Source organism: Anser brachyrhynchus, assembly GCF_964034855.1.
Source record: "Anser brachyrhynchus genome assembly, chromosome: 2".
Taxonomy (NCBI): Eukaryota; Metazoa; Chordata; class Aves; order Anseriformes; family Anatidae; genus Anser; species Anser brachyrhynchus.
The window spans coordinates 158,891,856-158,913,438 of NC_137695.1; the positions used below are offsets into that span (position 1 = coordinate 158,891,856).

Sequence of the window (21,583 nt, forward strand, 5' to 3'; positions counted from 1 at the left end):
CAAAAATAACTCCGCGAGCTTTTCGTCCTCCCCAGAAGAGTTTGGGAGGAGAAATACAGAGCTCCGAGAGCAAGTAGGATGGATGCCGCTCCTCCCATGGGCTTGGTGGCTCAGGAATGCAGATGGGACGATCTCCGCACCATGAAGCATGGAAAGGCAGATGACAGAAGTTGCTATTATCGATGGCACGAGGCATTTTGTCTCCTACCTTGCAGCTCAGCGAGCCACGAGGCCATGCAGGTGGCTGGAAAGAAGGGTGCGAGCAGCTTTCTGCAGGTGCTTTCCTGGTGGGGAGGAGGAGTTCATCAGATCGGTGATGCCAAGCTCAACCAAGAGCCCAAGAGACAAACGCGCAATCATCAGCAGATGGAGCGGGACCAAACTGGTCCTAGCCTGGCCCCACAGCTGCTCTCCGGAGCCCCCAAATTTCCAGGACCTTCATCCACACCCCCAGGCCCTCCAGTGTCAAAGGAAGCAAACCCAAGAACCAGCATGGAAATGTGACACGAGGCTGGACAACAGCAACAGCGTGCACGCCAGCGAAGTCTTGATGTGTGTTGAGTGCTGACGGAGCCCCATGGAGCTCAGGGTGGTGAAATTAAAACCTCCTAACAGTAGAAACACTCAGCTTTGCCAACCCAATGCTTTGGAGAGAGCAGAAAGGCCCCTGCACAGCCCCAGCACCAATTTATTTACGCAGAATTTGACCTACAGAGCCAGGCCCCTCGGCTGACCGTGGGCTGTCCTAGGACAGCAGGGAAAAGCCCAAGATGCCACACAGAGCACGTTGGACCAACCAACGTAACGCCTTCAAGAGCTACCTGCTAACTACCAGATGCTGTGCAGAAGGCAGCTATGTTCCCTTCGAGCTGCTGTCATCCACCCCAGTCCTTGGGTGAGGAGGACCCTGACCCTCAGGAGCTCCCTACCACTCCTAAAATAAGACCAGACCCCAAAAGTAGCACACACTGAACTCAACTCTCATCCACGTGTAGCGGTAGAGGACCTGAAGTTGCTGGGGTGGTGGTCATCATCATGCATCACGCCTCACGGCAGAGATCTTCCACCTCACCTAGAATGAAGTCTTTCACTCTTCTAGCATTTACCTTACCTGGGAAAGAAACAAAATAAATCCTCAAAGTGATTTTTGAAAAACTCACAAAATATAAAATCCAAAAAACAAACTGAAGGCAGAGTCTAGGAAAAATTTTTTTTTTTTCTTCCACCTAGACTCCTTCCAAAGGGTTCACATGCCAATCTAATAATAAAGCTGTCATATGGGGTGATGTGATTTTAGCTTTCAAGCTGAAGGTTGCCATGGGAGGCTGTTCCCAGCAGCAGCGCTGCACGGCGTTTATAAAAGGCCTTCGCAGCACCAGACACCGCTCTGATTTTTGAGTAGGAAGAAATTCACTATTTTCTTGAGAAGTCCCAGAAAAAGCCGCAGTCCTGGAAAGAAATGGAGGGGAAGAAATGGGGCTATAATTCAGAAGGCTGTGTAAGTGTGGATGCAGCAAAGCACAGGCTTGGGCACGCCATCGGGGAAGCTCAGCCTTGCAAGTTGGTGCGCATCAGCTGAGCCACGGGTGCTGTATTTGCACACACGGGTTTGCTCGGACAGAGGAGGAAGATAAAAGAGGATGCGATGATCTCACGCACCCCACAAGCGAGGAGCAGAAATAGGAACGGCGATTGCAATGCCTCTGCAGCAGCGCATTAAGCTGCGGGAAAGTTGGTGCATTTAAATCTTGGCTTTCCTATAAAAATGAGGCATCGCTTCCCAACCTGCTTACCTGGCAGGGGACGAGGTTTTTAGGATAAATAAGATCTATATACAGGGAGCCGCACAAAGCTGGTCAAATAAAAATGACTCCCTTAAACGCAGAAAACGAGTAAACACAGAAGATACATTTCTATCCCAAATGGTGAGATTTAAGGGCCCGTTACAACCTGCAGGATTTACAGAGGAGACACAATAAGGAGTTTTACCGAGGACTTAACACAAGGACGGAGCCATGAAGCAGCAGGAGGGGGAGATGGAGTAGCTATTTACCTTTACACACTGCGCTGGAGACTGCTGAATACTGATTTATAAAAGGCTTAGTTCACGTAGGCAATGCTTCCAGCCATTAGGTGCTTTAATTCTTTGCCGGTTAAGTAAAGCTGAGCTGGTAGATGAGGTGTTTGGATAGGGGTGAATGCTTGGAGAGAAAACAAGCTGCTCTTCTGTGGACACACGCTTCTAGGAGGTTAATGTCAACAGAGACACGCAAGTGCATTATTTAAAGGACAAACTGAGAATGCGATGCATTAATGATGACAAAAATCAAGCGAAAAGCAGCAAATGACTCATCTTGAGCCAGTGCCCAGAGGTGAGGCCAGAGGCAAAAGCTGCCGTGCCCTGTACCTGGTCACCACATCTGGGCTCCACGTCCCCACTTCCAACTTCAGCATGACTTAACACAGCCCGGGATGTCCGAGACGAAGAAAAGGAAGGATCCCATCCTGGGGAATCTCTGTTTCCATCATCAGTGCAAGGTGCCTACAAGCATACGTGCCTCATAAAACCTAGTGATGGCCATTTTGAAAAAAACAAGAGCTATAGCAGAAGAGAAAGAAGCCCAAAACCACATTGTTATTTACATATTCCCCAATCAGCCATCGCGGCTGCCTCGCTCACAACACTACCCTGTTAGTTCTGCTCCAGAACTGGACCGTCTTTCTCCACTGCAAATTGACAACAGGAGATGCTATTTTTACAAAAACACAGCCAATTACAGCGGAACCAATAAAGCGGAAAGCCAAATCCTTTGCGGCTTTCTGTTTGTAAGGTTTGCAGGGTATGTTCGCCTCGCTGTCTCCAAAGCACCACGGCTTCCCTCAGCTCTACCCAAGCGAGCTGCAGTAATTAACTCTCCCACAGAACTTGCTCATCAGGGGTCCAGTGCTGAGATGCTTCCTTCAGAGCAAAGGCTGGAACTGAGGGGGTTAAGCTGGACCTATAACGGCTAGGAAATGGCAAAAAAATTAAATTTACTGCTGCTCTATTTCAGGCAATTCCCCTGTTGCCACTTTAACTTGTCAATGGAAAAACAACAACAGTATTATGTGTGTGTATATATGCACTTTTTTATGTGCTATGCTATTGTAAAAAAAAAATAAACCTTTTCCCTTGCATCTTCACAAAGACACAAGACCTAGATATTACCTACAAGGTCTCATCAGATCAGGGAGTTGGTTTTCAAAGGCTATCAGATCACCAGTGGCATCGGCACCAACACCGGCCAAGAAAAAGGTCAGCACCTTGTTTCTACCATGGAAAGACTTCTCTCCCTCTCTAGCTAGGATGATAAATCTCATTTTCTAAGGTTCGTTACTGACGTGCTGTCAATACGGCTGAAGGAAATCTGGCTGATGACACAAGAGTCTTCAGTTCAGGGGATCGGTGGAGCATCTGCTTTACCTGGAGAACAGGGTAGCCAAGATGGGCTGAAAACAGAACCTGCTCTGTGGCTAGGAGTCAAAAGAAACAGAAGACCAAACAGCTGTGCGAAGCAGATGTGTACCTGCAAAGAGATTTGGCAGCACCCTCTAATTACTCAGCACACCCATCCCTGCTGAGATGCTGCTTCTTTATCAATGCCAAGAGCCTGCAGGCAAGATCTCCTCCAGGAAGGTTCACAACCTTGATCTTCTGTGATGCCAAAGCTTTTGGACCCAATTTAAACCACCGTGTAAGTTACGCATAGGTGCGATCTAACGACAAGAGAAGGGAAAACAATTTAGTCCACTGTTCAGATGCGTGACTGGGATGCTGGGGAAGGGAAATTTCAACAGCACGGATCCAGCTGAGGCCTTGCACTTCACAGATGAGCGTGTCACTTTGTCTGGGTTTGCGACAAAATCATGCCACGGGCCACAGATTCCTTTGCCAACAGAAACATTGCCAGAAAATACAAATAACTCTAAAAGAAACCTTTGTCAGTAAATCAGCATTAGTGGAAGTGCCCACACACTCCATATTTTTTCCTGAAAATTCTTCACCAGCAGCAATTCTGAGCCCATAACACCATAAAAAAAAAAAAAAGAAATAAACAGACATTGCGATGCACCAACTACAGCAACCGCTACCAGGAACACATTATCCGAGATGAATTATTGTATTAGTTGAACTATTTTGCTACAAGCAGAACTAACACCTGCAGAAGGCTTCCAAGCCAGCCCACCACCATCTACCCAACCTTCACATCTCCTTCTGTTCCCAATGCTCCTCCTTCCCCAGTGCTCCATTAACAAGCTCAGGGACATCCTTCCCAACGGTATCAATGCCCTGCCAGCTGAAATTCAAATCAATCAATCAATTCCTTGAAGCAGCTGCAGCAAATAACTCAATCCTGTTCATCATTTTAACTTACCCTATCGATGTATCAGGTCAAGCTTGAAATCTCTATTTATATTATCAGCCTTCGTGATATTAAGATAATCATGCATCAAAAGTTCCTGATAAAAAGCTCCTTGTAACTTCACAAGAATTACCACATAGGAACAGTCTACCTATTCCAGCATCCTTTTTTTTGATCCTTCTTCCCCTGATATTAAGACGAGGAACACCATGCAGAACAAGAACGCCCTGCCACGCTGAAACTTCAGCGATGGGGCAGCAGGTTGTGTGTGTACACCTCCGAAGAAGCACGAAGCTCATCGTTTTCAAAAATGAACACCTGCTGAAAGTCTCTAAGAAAAAGAGGTATTTACTCTTCCTTGAATCACCTTTATTTTACCTAAGCTAGATGGAGCGATGATTCTCCCAGACTGATTTTGAAAATCGTTGAAAATGGTCCTCTTAACTGCATTCACTTCTCTCAGCTATGCTTTGATGGGGAAATGAACTCTGTAGCCTACCGAGATGCAGAAATATTCTTCTCATGCTCTTACAGCCCTCTCTCTGTTGTCCCTTCACCAGCCAAATAATATCTGCAGCACCTACAGGTCATCATCGGGTCAGTTACATCTGGTAAAATCTAACAGAAAGAAAGGAAAAAAAAGAAAAAAGTAATTCCTATCATCTCAAACTGCTTTTACTCTGCCGTTCACCTCCAACTAGCTATTTTCCTTCCTACAACAAATAATACAGCATCATTCTGTTATTTCTGGAAATAGATGTTTTCTCCAGCGTGTGGGCAGAGGGAAACAATTTGTATCCAGATTTCAGGATTATTTAAAGGGGGAAGGGGGAAAAACGTAAGGACAAACTAATCAAACAGTCTTATTTGGGGGAAAAAAGAACAACAAATACTTGAACTGGAGCTCTCCACTTCTGATACCAGCTATTAAGAACGCGGATAAAATCCTTTATTTATCTCACATGTGCCGAGAAGACTTTGTAAAAAAAAAAAAATCACAAGGGACATAACCCAACGACAATCTTCTCCATTAGCTCAAGAACGATGTTCTGTTGAATATTTCAAGCGCAATTACACTGTAACAAAATGGCATCATGCCACGAAGTCCTATAAATTATTCTCTCTCAATACCTCCCTTCCACGCAAAGACGCCAGGAGGCTGAATAAATAAAGTGCTCCAAGATCAAACGATGAAAGGCACTGAAGAGACGTTGAGGATCCTTCCAATTACCATGTTTGCTTGAAAGCAGAAAAAGGTTATCTTAATGGCTGGTGTCCCAACTTCCAAATGGGATCTGGCCACTTGGCCACGCTCACCACCTCTTTACTGGAGCTCAGGAAGGATTTCTCACTCTTGTCAGCAAATCTACAGGGCTGGTCACCTGCAAGTAACTGGGATTTGTTGTGCCAACAAGATGCCTTCTGCAAAGGAACGTAACGGACAATATTCAAAACAACAGCAGCCCGCTGTGATGGAGGAGATGGAAGGAGACATGCTGAAGGGATGAGTTCAATTCAGAAAACTGACTGACACCAAACACAGCAGGAAAAAAAAAAATCAGTAAGCAAGCTTAGGGCCGACAGATCTGGAACCACTGTGCTTCCTTCCACATACCACAAAAATCAGGAAATCTCCCGTGAAAAAATGAGAAGTTGGGAAATTCAAGAGGTAAGGGACATTTTTTGAGTAATTAAACCGGAGCGCAGGATGTAAAGGCCAAGAACTTAAGCATCCAAAGGACAGGGAAGTAGATAACGAGACCAGCCAAAGCTGTCATAACTAAGCTGTAACACAAATGCTTAAGCCAGCTTTAGTGATTCACCATCAGAAAAAAAAAAAAGAAAAAAAAAAAAGAAGAAAAAAAAACAGGGAGAAATTATCACAACATTTGTGTATCAGGGCACTCACTACTTTCTCGTCTTTTGAGCACACTATTTCTGGTCGCCATCCAAAAGAGAGATTCTGGAGCTAAATGAACCCTGTGTCTCACTAGGCAATTCCTGGGCCGCTTATAATTAAAGGCACCATTAAGCCTTCAGAGACGCCAATCCATGCCAAGGTTGCACAGATGAATCTGGACTAATTACACCACATACAGGAGATATACCAGATCTCAAACAGATATAATTTTATGGGAAGCTTTTTCAATGTCCTACAATCTTAGGATCATTGAAGATACTCTTGCCTCTACCATCCCTTCAGCACTGGTTTCAAAAGAAAAGAGTTTCCCTAGTCATCTGGCAGCAAGCTTAAGATGTAGTAAGTGGCAAAAAGAAGAAAAAAAACACGTAATCACCAATTCTGTGGGGAAACCAACAAGTAAATAATCTAGTTTACATGCAGAAACAAGTATCTTCTCCCCATTTCACATTTTTTGGGGGGTAGAGAGGAGGGTAATATTTTGAGTTTCCTTTTTGCGTGCTTATTTTTTCAGGGTCAGAAAAGCCAAGTGAGTGTAAATTCTTGTGAACTGATAAAAGCCACAAGCATAGTTCATCCATTCATGAAAAAAGTCCTTTATAAGCAAAGTAAAAGGGTAATTAAGTACCGTGACAAGGGCTCTCACGCAACCTGATCCGAGTAACAGAACATCACCAAATATCTTTTGGTGAAAGATGATGGTCAAGTTTTCCTCTCTGCATTTAAGGGGCGGCAGGAGAGAAGAAACTACAAATCAACTCAGAAACAGCCATCATCTAAGATACTAAAAATATTATCATCTAAACACAGGAGGGTCAGAAAATAAATTCTTAACTGCCTTCTCAACATAATGCAAAAAAGCAAGTCTATTCTTAAGCATACACCAAGGCCAGTGAATTTGGGAAAAAGACAGATGGGAGAATATGTAGGAGAATATGTTCCTGAGTACTTCCACAAATAGGCTACCAAAAGTTGACAGAGATGCTGTGTCACGAGATGGAGAAGTCACAGAAGATGTCTTTCTTAATGTTCCCCACTAGGAGATCTGGAAGAGAGAAAGAAGCCTTTGGTAATGCTTGTTACCACTGCATTGCCTCCAGCCACTTGTCCTTAAACAAAATGGCCTCCCATGGTCATGGAGTGATGGACACCACTTTCTCAGCCTCCCAGCAACATGATGATGATCACCACAAAGAATTACAGTGATACAAGAACCATCAGTGGTCCATGCTGACTTTCTCATCTATTAGTCCCATTCTCCTGTCATTTCAGCCATACCTGTAACTAGAAGCTGTTGTTGGGCAGCTTCAGCTCAGTTGGAAAAAATAATACTAAAGAGATCATAGAACATAACTACCACCCTGAAAGCTGGGTAAAAATGAAGGCTGGAGTAAAGGAAAGAGAAATGAATACATCTGCTGAGAAGGCGAGCACAACCCAACACTTCCAGCAACCACCCAACACGTGGCTTACCTACTGGTAAACAGATAATAGTTGCTAACCCTACCACAGCTAGCAAGTGGTAGAAGACATGCTAGGAGATGACAGACACATCCACCAGAAATCAGGCATCTTCTGCTCTTCAGCAGATGGAGCACAGACAGCAGATGGAAATCCTCCTTTCGAGGTTCACGTTTTAGGCATTTATTTTGTTGCATTCCAGTAGTTACCCCACCAAGTGCAAGGTCACTCTTGGTGGTGTAGCTACCAGTAGTGTAGCCAGTCAATACCGCTTCAGACCTGAGGTCACTTCAGCCTCTTGGGTTTCCTCATGCTCCAGTAGCCTGACAAGCACCAGAATTTCATCATGTTGTTGCCCAAAAGCCATCCATGAGGAGCAGATGCCCCAACAAGCAGAAGTCAGAAGACTATGTTCATACAATGACAGAATCATTTAGGTTGGAAAAGACCTCTAAGATCAAGTCCAACCATTAACCTAGCACTGCCAAGTCTACCACTAAACCATGTCCCTAAGCACAACATCTACACATCTTCTGAACACTTCCAGGGATGGTGACGCAAGCACTTCCCTTTGCAGTCTATTCCAGTGCCTCACAACTCTTTCAGTGAAGAATTTTTTTTTCCTGATACCCAACTTAAACCTCCCCTGGCACAACTTAAGGCCGTTTCCTCTTGCCCTTGTCCTTGTTGCTTGGGAGAAGAAACCGATCCCCACCCGACTACAACCTCCTTTGAGGTAGCTGTAGAGAGCGATAAGGTCGCCCGTGAGCCTCCTTTTCTCCAGGCTAAATAACCCCAGTTCCCTCAACTGCTCCTCATTAAGACTTGCCTCTAGACCCTTCACCAGCTTCGTAGCCCTTCTCTGGACACGCTTCAGGGCCTCGATGTCCTTCTTGTAGTGAGGGGCCCAAAGCTGAACACAGCACTCGAGGTGCGGCCTCACCAGAGCTGAGTACAGAGGAACAATCACTTCCCTAGTCCTACTGGCCACACTATTCCTGACACAAGCCAGGATGCTGTTGGCCTTCTTGGCCACCTGAGCACACTGCTGGCTCATATTCAGCTGGCTGTTGACCAATACCCCCAGGTCTCTTTCCAACAGGCAGCTTTCCAGCCACTCTTCCCCCAGCCTGTAGCTCTGCTTGGGGTTGTTGTGCTCCAAGTGCAGGACCTGCCACTTGGCCTTCTTGAACCTCATACAGTTGGCCTTGGCCCATCAGTCCGGCCTATCCAGGTCCCTCTGCAGGGCTCTCCTACCCTAGAGCAGATCAACTCATGACTAACTTGGTGTTGTCTGCAAACTTACTAAGGGTGCACTTGATCCCCTCATCCAGATCATATTCTTACTTCCCAAGTGCACAGTGCCCACCCAGCAGACTACACATGGTGCTGTGGTGATTTTACCCCGCTACGCAGCTGAACACCACCACAACTGCTTTCCCGCTCCCCTTCCTCAAAGAAAAAAAGGGGAAAAAAATACAATGGGCTCCTCCACGGGCTGCAGCGTGGAGATCTGCTCCGTGTGGGACCCGTGGGCTGCAGGGGGACAGCCTGCTCCACCAGGGGCCTCTCCACAGGCCGCAGGGGAACTGCTGCTGCGTGCCTGGAGCACCTCCTGCCCTCCTGCTGCACTCACCTTGGGGCTGCAGGGATGTTTCTCACTCCTCTCTCCCAGCTGCTGTTGTGCAGCAGCTTTTCCTTTTCTCAAACGCGCTCTCCTAGAAACATAACCAGTGTTTGTCCATTTTGGAGCCAGCTGGAGCTGGCTCTGATCTGACATGGCTGGGCTCTGCTCACAGAGGCCACCCCTGCAGCCCCCCTGCTACCAAAACCTTGCCACAAAAAGCCAATACAGGTGTTTCCAACATAAACCCGTCATTCTCGGACAAACGCATCTATTCACATTACTCTCCCACTTGATCAAGAAATTGAAACCATAACTAAACACGGCGGGAGACTAACAGAAACGTGTAATTCAATTGAACCAATTACTTGATTTTTGCCACTGTACTTCAAAACTAGACCCAAGTCACGAACTTGCTTTTTCTATTTTAACTACTTCTGCTGTCCAACAAAGAGCTTCATTCACAGCCAAGTCAGAGAGGCTTATCCAAGGCATAGGTGAGCAGGTGACAAAAGAAAAATCTTTTTTTTTTTTTATTCCCACATATTTAGCAGGCCAAAGCAAACCACATCCTCCAGTTTCTATGAGTTACATTTATCTATGACCATTCTTAATTCTGAAAGCAAACCAGAAGCGATAATGCACAATCCCTCTGCAAAACGAAACAGAGATGGATGGAGGCTAAGCGGTGTAATTTAAGACAGTCTATATTTTTCACAGTTCCAAGAACGCTGCATTCAGGCTGCAAGAAAAGTCGGTGGTAAATTGAAATCAGCAGAAGGCAAAGGAGTTTACAAATAATATCTCAACACAAAAAGGAGCTCATGTAGGCATTAAAGGAATAGAAGAAGCAGACAGCAAGTCTGCATATATAAAAGCCCTCCTCTCCTCCGATGCAGAGTCATCCTCGGAGGCCCACAAGATCCTGTGATGAAGCATACGAGACTTGCACTGGTGCCATCCATAGTAGCACCCTTTGTGACAGAGACCTCCTCCTCACCAAAGCCATGCATACCAACAAAGAAAAACAGTTTTGAGTCATCTCCTGTCTCCCAACTGGCTCGCTCCTTTTAGCGCCGAAGTCTTGGTAGCCAGGATTTTCCTCCAGCAAAGTGGAAAGGATTGCCTCCCTGAGCAGGCTAGGCTTAAGCTCTCAGCCTTTCTGCAAATGCTACAGGAGATAATCAATGCAGAGTTCACTTCTTCTCTTCTGAACGCTATAATCAGATGAAAGCAGCTTCTCAGGCAAAGGAGAAACTCTTTATGTGGTGTTGTTGGAAGAACAGAACACAGGTCTCAACTGGTTGTCATCAGCAGACAGCTGACAGACGCCTTCTCTCTTCAACATCTCTCTTCGATGTCTTCCTTGACATCACCATCTTTTGTCTGCTCCACACAAGCCACAGCAGCAATAAAACCACACATTTCCACATGGCACAGCACTGACTACTTCAGAGCAACATGTTCGCCAAGCCACGAGTGGAGCTGAGCATCCCTGCCCTTTTCTCCTACAAAACTTCACCTGCCGTGATGATCCCGCTGCCCAGCTCTACATCCCCACGACACCTCTGTCGTATCCACAGATGCTTCACCTCCAGAGCTTCAATTCCCACCAATTTCTCAATCCCTGCTCCATAGCAGCCTCCCCAAGCACCATGCAAGCGGCAAGCAGCATATGTGAATAATCAGGACCTGTACACACACTAACTGTTTGACTGGATGATCCCTAAAAAACAGGTAATTGCTGATTTTCCCCGTTCCCCTTGAGGGCACGGAGATGTTAAGCCCTTATGTGCTTCGTGAACAGGCTCATTGATGGCTGGGTAGAGGAGAAAAGCTGAAATCAGCGATCTGTAATCTTTTCTTTGATGTGATTAACTCAGCCGGCCTACTAAAGTGGAAGAAGCAGAAAGAGATCAACAGCAGAAAGCCTTAAAAGAAGTGAGAGAATTTAGACCATTAAAAAAAATTAAATAAATCCACTTCTGAAAACAACTTAATAGTACTCATTTGTTCTCACTTCCATACCCAGGCCCCACACACTGTATTTGTGTTTAATTTTCTGGTTCGCCAAGTAGAAAAATAACCCATTCCTAATGCTTCTTGTTTTATTTACACACTTGGTCAGAACCGAGCTAAACACTCAGATCTGTCATTGAAGGTTTCAAGTGCTCTCAGCTCCGGTTTGCACCCACAGTGTAGCAAAGCATCAGCGATGGACACTTTGCTCTCCATGTCATGAACAATGGCCCAGAAGAAGCTACCTTCCATCCCCACACACCAACTGTGGTCCCACCACACCAACCATGGTCCCACCGCACCAACTGTGGTCCCACCACACCAACCGTGGTCCCACCACACCAACATGGTCCTACCACACCAACCATGGTCCCACCACACCAACCCTGGTCCCACCACACCAACATGGTCCTACCACACCAACCATGGTCCCACCACACCAACTATGGTCCCACCACACCAACCCTGGTCCCACCACACCAACATGGTCCTACCACACCAACTATGGTCCCACCACACCAACCATGGTCCCACCACACCAACATGGTCCTACCACACCAACATGGTCCTACCACACCAAATATGGTCCCACCACACCAACTATGGTCCCACCACACCAACCATGGTCCCACCACACCAACATGGTCCTACCACACCAATCATGGTCCCACCACACCAACCACGGTCCCACCACGTCTCAGTGGCTGGTACTCAGTCTCTTCAACTGTGGGTGGAAGACTAACCAAACCCAAGCAAGAGCAACAAGCTCTCACTGAGCTCAAAATTTCACCTCATCTAGCCGAATTCCAAGTCTTTTTTTGTTTTTTTTCCCTTTAATTTTATTTCTGGTAGGGTTTTGTTTTGAATAAATTTGGAACTGGCTCGCCACACAGGCACCTGGACACCAACACCAAAACGGGCAATAGAGACGAAGCCAGTGGATCCACTTAAAGGGAAATTTTAAAAATAAAATAAAGAAATAAAAAGAAACCGTGACTTATATTTGCTTAAAATGATGTGAAACTGCACCTTTGGGCTGCAGCTCCGTGATGCATTAGCTCTGACGAGGGAGGTAAGTTCAGACCTCCCCACACTGCTCCTTCCCTGCCCCACGCCACGCTTGGCTCTCCGCTCTCTTGCTAATACAGCAGCCGGCAGCTCACGCTGTAAATCAGATCAATGAAACATTCAGTTAAAAATAACAGCCAAAAACTCCTCCATTGCAGGAGAGCCTTTAGGATTATAAATGATGAAAGCGTGTTTCTAAAAAAAGCCGAGTCGAGAGCAATTTCTGAAGAGAAGGTGGCAAGAACAGCACCAACCCCAGCCAGCAGAACATGGGGACGGAGAGAAACGAATCGAAATCCAACCTTGGGTGGAGGGCTCGCACATCCTAAAGGAGGGGCGAACGGCTCCACGGTGACCTGCAGCTGACACACACACCAAAACCCTCATGAAGAGAACTATGATTAATCACCAAATGCAAGTAATACGCTAACGTAAGGACCCCACGTGAATTGTGTAATGTCTGTAAGGTCCAGGGTGGGAGCTGGACACGTCCCATGGGGCCACCAGCAGGGTCGGGCTGCTCCAAGCTCTACTGGGTGACCAGAATGACCCTGATACTGGGCAAATGGGTCTCAGCACCCACAGCTAGCGGTGACCTGGCTTGAAGAGGACATTGCCTGGCCCCCCGTGGATATGTCACAGGAGCAGGATGTTCAAGAGGCACCACCATCTTCCACCTGCGACCATCTCCTGCGTTATTCGTGCACCACGGCTGAGAAAAGAAGACCTTTTACTTAGGATTTTTTTTTTACAAGTGTTTTTATGGTTGATGCTGGGAAACAGAAGGCTTTTGGGGGGTTTCTCTCTTTTTCCTTTTTATCTGATCTCAGCATCTTCCATCTAAGCACACGTTGAGTAAATAACTGGCTCTCTTCAGCCTGCAAGTGGGACTGCCGTCCCCCAGATCTCTGCTTCCCCCACAGCAGCTGGGTCCACCAGGAGGATCTGCGACGTCTGTGGCTGGCTCCCAGCTCCACGCTCGTGCAAACACACGTGGCCGTGAACACCTCCCTGCAGCATCTCTGCTGCTTCCCATCCCGTGGCTGGCAGCTGTCCCCGACGCCAGGATGCGACCCTGGCGCAGTGGTTGCAGCTTTTAATGCCTCTTGCAAACACCTAACTCGCTTTTTATCAAGCACTCGGAGCAGCTACCCCTCCGTTTCACCCACGGAGACACCAAGCTGAAATATTGTTCTGCTTAAACACAAAACCTACAGCTACACGGCGTGCCAGTGGCTTAGGACAGGAGCTGCTACCACATCACACAGCTCTCTGATACAGTACAGCAGTATAACACCATCCATGTAATAAAGGAGAGAATGAGCTTCTAAAGATGCCTGTCTAAACTAGATGCTTCTAAGTGAATTTAGGTTTCGTGACAAGCTCTTTTTGCTTCCTTCTTTTTCTCATCTTTTTTTTTTTGGAGGGGGGGAGGAGGAAGGGGCTGTTCTTTTTCCTGTCGTCACAAGCTAATCTAACGCTTCTTTACCCAAACTGCAGCAAATGCAGGTTTACTAAACCAGCTAACACGCAAGAGCGGTGCCTCCAGCGCCGGGGGATGACAAGACAGATGGCACGGGAGGTGGGGAGGGGACACAATGTCCCACCTGCAGTGGTTTGGCATCGTGCCGCATCGCCCTCTCGTCTTTTAGGCTTTTGTTAACTCTCGGAAGGGAAGGCACAGACTTCCCAAATTCAAATCAAACTCAGTATTACGCAAGAGGGACACAAACATATATATAAAAATGCATTCTTACGGTACGGCACATGGTATATTTCAAACAAACGCAGCTGAAAACCTCCCAGCTATTTCGCTACGGGGTTTTGCTTACCTTTGATGCTCACGCAACTTCTAAGAAGCTGAATCTCTTCCAAGTATTTTAACTCAATTGCTTGGAGAAACTCACCAGCGTGGGACAGAGCCAACAATCCCGTTGTGCGCATCTCTGCAGTCTTCCCCAGCTACAGAAGACTTCCCCCACAAAGCCATCTTTGTGGGTCTTAAGGCTTCCTCAGGACCCACTGCCCTGAAAGGCTCCAGCTGTGAGCTGGGCTCTGTTTCCAGCCTCCTCACTGCCTGTTTTCATCAACTTCTCCCCAGTTAAATCCCAAGCTACCCAAGGCAAGAACCACCACCGTTACATGCCATGTCCAGACGCCCCCAGACATCTCTTGCACTCAAACAGCAAGCCATGGAGCTGTGTGTTAATACTTGCACGTGGTTCCTTGACTAAAACAGACGACAAACAGCAAACAAGACCCAATCTGCACCGTTTTAGTTGACCTTTGACTCTGACGGAGCCAAAGCAAGGTGATTCCGGCCCGTAAACACTCCTGATTCACCAAGCAAGAGCAGACTAAAGAAGCTCAGACCTCAAACCTTGCAGGTAAGCACGCCACAGCACCGAATCGCCCCAGTTGCTTCACCTTAAAGAGACAAGAGGGAGGCGTTGACGCTGAAGCGATGCTTTGCGGTGCAGGCAGTCTGTATTCAACTGCCAGGCTTCCACAAACCCTGTAATGTGGTATTGTGGACCGGGGAGGAACAGAGACAAGGCACAGTCATCTGCACCTGCCTCCCAAGCATCCTACTGCTGGAAAATGAATAGAAAAGAATCTCGGTTTAATGGAGTGTTATGCTGGTTCAGTACAGCACAGCAAGAAATAGATTTGCATCGCTTTAGTTTTTAATTCTCAACTAGATTACATTTTAAAAAGGAATCACAAACTTAACAAGACACAACGGCAATTATAGTGAGGGTGGCAAGAAATTGGCGCTGCATTTGTCATGGGAGCAGTTTGGGAGTTACCCTGAACCAGCTCATACCATTGATCAAGGCATTTCTTTGCATCAGCCTGCTGCAGTACGCAGATAAACCACAGCTGCACCGTGCGCATAAACTGTGCTCGGGTGCATAAATCTTAACAAAGTGGCTTCTTATTTTGAGGCAAAACCAGAAAGAATTATACGTTGCATTAAACATTTTCTCCTCCGTCCTCCTCTCGCCAGTCTGAAAGATCAATTAAAGTGCTTTTGCATAAGACAGGCAGACGAGCGCTTTCCAAAATAAAAAAATAATGAAGCCCCTCTTTGCTTTCAATGTGGTCCCCAAAGAAAACAAGTACAGCGGCTTAAAGATTCCCAAGGCGAAAAAGCAGAAATGGTTTAACCATCCGTTTAAGACTTGAGAAATCTGTTTCATTCTGTCTTACGTCTCTCGCTAAGTTTTGAGCGCTCAGACGCAAATATTAGTAACACACTGCAGCAAGCTGAATTGTTTCCCCTCGCACAAGGAGATGTGCAAGTCCTTCCCCTGCATGCACACACATTCGCTGCTTCCGTCGCTCTTCTGTTCACAAAGATAGCAGAAAGAAACTACAAGCGATTCTGCGGTGATTTTAACACATTCCTCCCCTTCTGAAGCTCTTTCTGTCCTGGATGCCGGCGATAACACAGTTCAGCAACACCACCACAACATCTGTGAATATTATTTTTTGCATGCTGACCAGCAGCGTGACTCCTGATTAAGAGCCTGAGCACTGGGACAGCATCACTGAGCAGAGCTGGTTCCCCAGTTACCAAGCTTAATGGGAACTGGAGAGAACGGGACCTGGAAGATCCCAGCAAACAACCTCAAGATCAACTTTGTTCTTCTCGTGCTGCCCCGTATCATGTCCTCGCAAGGCGAGGAACTGCTCCCATCAGAAACACGCCTTCCTAGCTTTTCGGAGAACACCAAAGAATTACACCGCCATATCACGGCGAACCTCTCCAAGCCCGTGACACCCGAGAGCAGTTTTGGGGAATGACATCTCCTTCCTCCAACAGCAGCGGTGCGGGGCGTGAGCGCTCTTCCACTTCGCCCAGGGCAATGCCAAGACGTCGGGCTGACTTCCAGCCGTGCAGTTTGGCAAGGAAATCCCAGCTCCAGGCATAATCCCCTTCGCACCCCAAAGGCAGGAGAGCTGGCATGAAAGAGAAACCACTGCCCTGCTCAACTGAAATAGGAGGAAAATAGCTTGCGGGATTCAAAATAACAAAAAACAAGAGCTGCAAGGTGAATAATTCATTTGGGCAATGTGCAGTGCCCCGACTCTGTGCGAGTTGTTAGAGTTGAAGGTTCACACTTTAATCAGAACTGCAAATAATAAAATAAAAAAAAAAAAAACAGAGAAATACCACAGTCAGAAGTACAAGATTTATCTTGAGGAAATGAAACAGGTTTCTCGGTGAGGGACTTTTATTTAAAATAGCAAAAAAAAAATATGTTGCAGTTTGTCAACTGACCAGTAAGGGGAGTCGGTGCCTAGAGCTTCAGTCCAACCACACATACGCAGTTTTGGGTGGAGAAAATGCAAATAAACAATTCTGAGGCACTGACATTCAGAACACGCTGGTGGTTGCCAGAAGATGTGAGAGGTGGATAGGCAGAGCACGCCACATCCAGAAAACCCCCTAACCCAAAGCACCAGAAAAGGGAAATGAACCTAGAGGTAGGACGGTAGAAGAAAGGCATGGTTTTGCTTGAAAATAGGCTTCTCTCTCCTTGTGAGACTTGATGGATAGAATGTGAAGGTCAGGAAGGAGAAAGCCATAGGACAAATGAAATCAAGATAGATCTTGGGATAAGAAAATAAGAGAGAAATCTCGATGCACTTCTGACTGTGATATTCTGGTAGCAGCAAGTTCCCCCAAAGAGATGTGGGTCAATTCCTCTGGTAGCCTTGAGGAGACATCAAAGAGGGCACCACCCACCTGGGAGAAGACTTTGGAGGACCAGCAAGGGCTGATCAGACTATTTACCACCGAGTCCCAACAGCAGAAACATAAATATGGGGGGAGAAAAAAAAAAAAAAAAAAGAAGCAATGCACAAAACATCTTGCGAGGAGTGGGATTTAATAATATCACACAGTGTCTAAAAGAAAATGTCAGCAGTAGGAACTCATTAAGCATTGTATGGGGAACAGCAGCAAAATCACTACTGCGTCTACACCCATGCTGGGCTCGTCAAGAGAAACCAGGCTGCCACCGGCTACGGGGCCACGGAGAGGAGCACTCAAACGCTTACGTTTCTCTTTGCCGTTAATCTCATTAACCTCCTATTTACTCTGTTGTTGGTGATTACTCAGGACGCTAATAAGCATACTTTTTGCATACAGTTTACCGCACGTTACAAATCTGTTTAGCTCTGTATATGAAACGGGGCTGGAACATGCCAATTCTCCCCATGGTACGGAAAACAGAGGTAAAGAAAGAAAATCATTTTTACAGAGATCTGTTGCAAGGAACTTGATTTCGAGGATAAGAATTAAGAGCAAAACACCCAAGAGATTCAGAAAAAAAATGACGAAGCCTTTTAGTCTTTTCATTCCTAAAGTATTTTATGAAGAAGGAACAAAGACATAGACCAAAAATCCCCACGAAAAGACTTATTTCTTACTATCAGACTGGAGCACATGAAATAACTATTCCAGCCATGATACAAATTACGGTAACAGTATTCCAGGTGGGAAAAACAGATGTAGTTTAAGGAAACTACCGCTGCTGCTAAAAACTCTGAAGGTTTTACAAATACAGTCTGTTACGCCCTGAAAAATGAAACTTTCACTGACCATCTGTTCCTAGCAGAAAGCATCCATTAACGCTCGCTTTGGCCAGAAAGCCGAACTCAAAGTCAGCAAATGCATGGTAAGTGTGGGCCATCCCAGAGCGTAACGAACCAGCAGACAAGCGAGGCAAGATCAGCCATGAGGGGAAGAAGCTGGATGGAGATTTCCCCCCTCCACCTCAATATCAACCACTGAAATTAAGGAAGGAAGCAGAAGATGCCACCCAGAGGGGAACATCTACAAGCCAGGAGCCTACAACCTTCCTCCACACCCACTCCAGGGTCTACAAAATACAGCATCCCCGCCAGCGAGTTCCGGAGAGATGGAGAAAAACAACCAGATCAAACCACCTGAAACAGCAAGGATTATCACAGGGAGAAAACAACAAATATCTCACCCACACTTTTATTCCCTTGTGATGTGGAGCCACCGGTTTCGCACAAGCCAGCAACAGCACAACGGACCAAAGGCTTGTCTCAGTGGTATTGTCTCTGTGGAGGGAAAAAGAATAAATGAAAATCAAATGAAAAGCACATACCGTTTTTTTTATTTGTTGTTACCCCCAGCATGAGGTCAGGTATTCCCGAGACCGAGGTTTTAGCCGTACCTTCAGATCCAAACCCCCCTTCAGGGGTTTTCACACCCTAAGAATTTGTTACAGAACGAAAAACTTCAGCAAGATTTCCTTTTGGTCTACACAATCTCTCTGACAACAGTGTACCATGCATATCAAAACGAACACACAAAAAAAACTCTCTACCTTTAGTTTCAGAGTGCAAAGATGCCCAGTGAGAAATAGCAGACAATTTTCTGCAATTTGTGATTTCACACGACTTTGTCATTTCCCCGAGCTTAGTGAACTCATACTTCATATTCAATCTCAGCCAGTTAAACAGGATCTGTCGGCATTTCTCCTACATTTTCCACTAAAAAAAGAAAGCCCATGCAACTACCACGCTGACCTGACATCCCAGTTAGAGGCACGCAGCTGGGACAGCCAGGTGGGCCCAGCACTGAAACAGGACTCAGCACGGAGGAGCATAACCCACGCTAGGACAGCATCACACAAAGCTGCACAGAGCATTCTGTGTTAATGTTAATAAGATAATGTTAGAAAGCAACGTTTGCAGAATACTGGAAAATCATTACGGTATCTCCACGGTTCGTTACGAATTATATATACGCACAATTTAGAAGAAAAATTATTGCTTTGGGGAAAATTATGCATGTAGGAGTATGTGCACATGTGTGTGTAAAGAGCAAAAGACAAAGGTAATGCACCAATATAAACAGATATACAGCCAGCTATTTTATATCAGCATCCATAAAGATCTGATAGCTCAGATCACTCTGGAGTGCATCGTAAGTGATGCCCTTAACCCCTCTTTTTCACACTTGAGTAAGTTTTTCTGTCCCAAATTCAGAAGGAATTTAACATGCTTTTAATGCGATTTCTTATGCTAAAAAAAAAAAGAAGGAGGCTCCACGCAACCTGTAGGGTGTTTTGTCTTTACTGGGATAGCGAAATGCTAAAGAAATATGAGGATATATTCTGAATGGATGAACTTTAATAATGTTCTTTATAAACTACTTCCAGAAGAAAGAGGTTTAGGCACCTCAGGTAGAGGCACTTTTATTCCATGTGAAGTTCAGACATGGAAACATTATTCCCTTTGCGCAGTAGTTATTTCTCAAGTAAAGTGTTTTAATTGAACTGCTGAAAACTTTGGCCGGGTGGCGTGTTTGAAGCAGAAAGAGTAGCACCACATAGCAGTCAGCCTCCTAGGCTCATCAGACCTTCTGATGAGACCTTCTGATGAGACCTTCTGATCCTTCCTTGAGACAGGATGGTGGAGAAGCCGAACCACGTGGGATGACACTGGAGTCACAGAAAATGGCAAGGGATGCTGAAGGAGCTCCCTGCCCTCAGATTTCCTACCCTTAGAAGAACCACACAATTACCGTTTCCTTCTTGTGACAAATACGAACTACTTCCAGACCCTCAAAAGCCAACAGAAGCAGCTCCAACACATGGGGGAAAAAAAAAAAAACTCATTAGGGGCCTTTAAGCTAAAGTACAGTACCCAGAGTCAGCTTTCGAAGACAGGGTAAATAAGTAAGACCTTTAAAATCTAAGATGGTTGCCCAGCAACACCTTGTCATGCTACATCACACAACGCTTCTTACTCGTTATTTCCCTGGCCAAAGGTCAAAATTCATCTTTCCAAGAGACAAGGCTTCCTCGAGAGTGAGCGATCAAACTCCCACATCCTGCTGTCTCAGGAATAACCCACGTCCCCATCCTGGACACCTTCCAAACACCAAGACGTCCTGAAATTTCTCAAGGAGGCAGTGTTCACTCTTCATAATTACTGTACCACGACACAGGCAGCACTGCCACCAGAGAGATGTAGGATTCCTTGCATAAATCTGTCTTCTCTGTATCATACACAAGGAATCACAGAATGGTTTGGGCTGGAAGGGACCTCAAAGACCATCTCGTTCCAACGCCTGCCATGGGCAGAGATACCTCCCACCAGCCCACATTGCCCAAAGTCCATCCAGCCTGGCCTTGAGCACCTCCAGGGATGGGGCACCCACAGCTTCTCTGGGCAGCCTGTGCCTGGGCCTCACCACCCTGAGTGAAGAATTTCTTCCTTATATTTAATCCAAATCTACCCTCTTTTAGTTTAAAGCTGTTAACGCTTGTCCTATCACTACACTCCCTGACAAAAAAGTCCCTCCTCAGCCTTCCTGTATCCCCCTGTCGGTACTGGAAGGCCACTGTAAGGCCTTCTCATCTCCTGGCCTAACAACCGCAACTCCCTCAGCCTGTCTTCACAGGAGAGGTGTTCCAGCCCTCTGAGCATCCACATGGTCTCCTCTGGACCCACTCCAACAGGTCCATGCCCTCCTGGGGCCCCAGCGCTGAACTCAGTGCTCCAGGTGGGATCTCACAAGAGCAGAGCAGAGGCGGACAGTCACCTCCCTCACTCTGCTGGCCACGCTGCTTTTGATGCAGCCCAGGGTGCAGTTCGCTTTCTGGGCTGCAAGTGCGCATTGCCAGCCCATGTTGATCTTCTCGTCCACCCCCAAGTACTTCTCCTCAGGGCTGCCCCCAATCCATTCTCCACCCAGCCTGTGTTTGTGCTTGGGACTGCCCCGGCCCAGGTGCAGAACCTCGCACTTGGCCTTGTTGAACTCATGAGGCTCTCACAGGCCCGCCTCTCAGGCCTGCCCAGGCCCCTCAGGATGGCTTCCTTTCCCTCCTGAGCATCGACCACACCACACAGCTTGGTGTCATCGGCAAAATGTGCTGAGGGTGCACTCGATCTTTGTCCATGTCACTGACAAAGATGTTATTGTGCCCCAGTACTAACCCCTGAAGGACACCACTCATCACTGATCTCCACCTGGACACTGAGCCATAGACCACAACTCTTTGTGAGAGCAACCACCCAACCAATTCCTTACCC

At 46.5% G+C, this 21,583-nt stretch overlaps 1 protein-coding gene across 7 annotated transcripts in view; it reads right to left on the reverse strand.

The window, feature by feature from the left end:
* The window catches only part of TSNARE1 (t-SNARE domain containing 1), a 462,256-nt gene that overhangs the window by 425,750 nt on the left and 14,923 nt on the right, over positions 1-21,583 (reverse strand). For 3 of the 7 annotated variants that reach the window (XM_080580846.1, XM_080580842.1, XM_080580840.1), the window contains exon 2: positions 18,509-18,598. The gene's annotated coding sequence lies outside the window, so the exon portion shown is untranslated. Of the gene's footprint in view, positions 1-4,902; positions 5,022-18,504; positions 18,599-21,583 lie in introns of all 7 variants that reach the window. The other 4 variants (XM_080580847.1, XM_080580843.1, XM_080580841.1 and 1 more) reach the window with 2 other exon arrangements.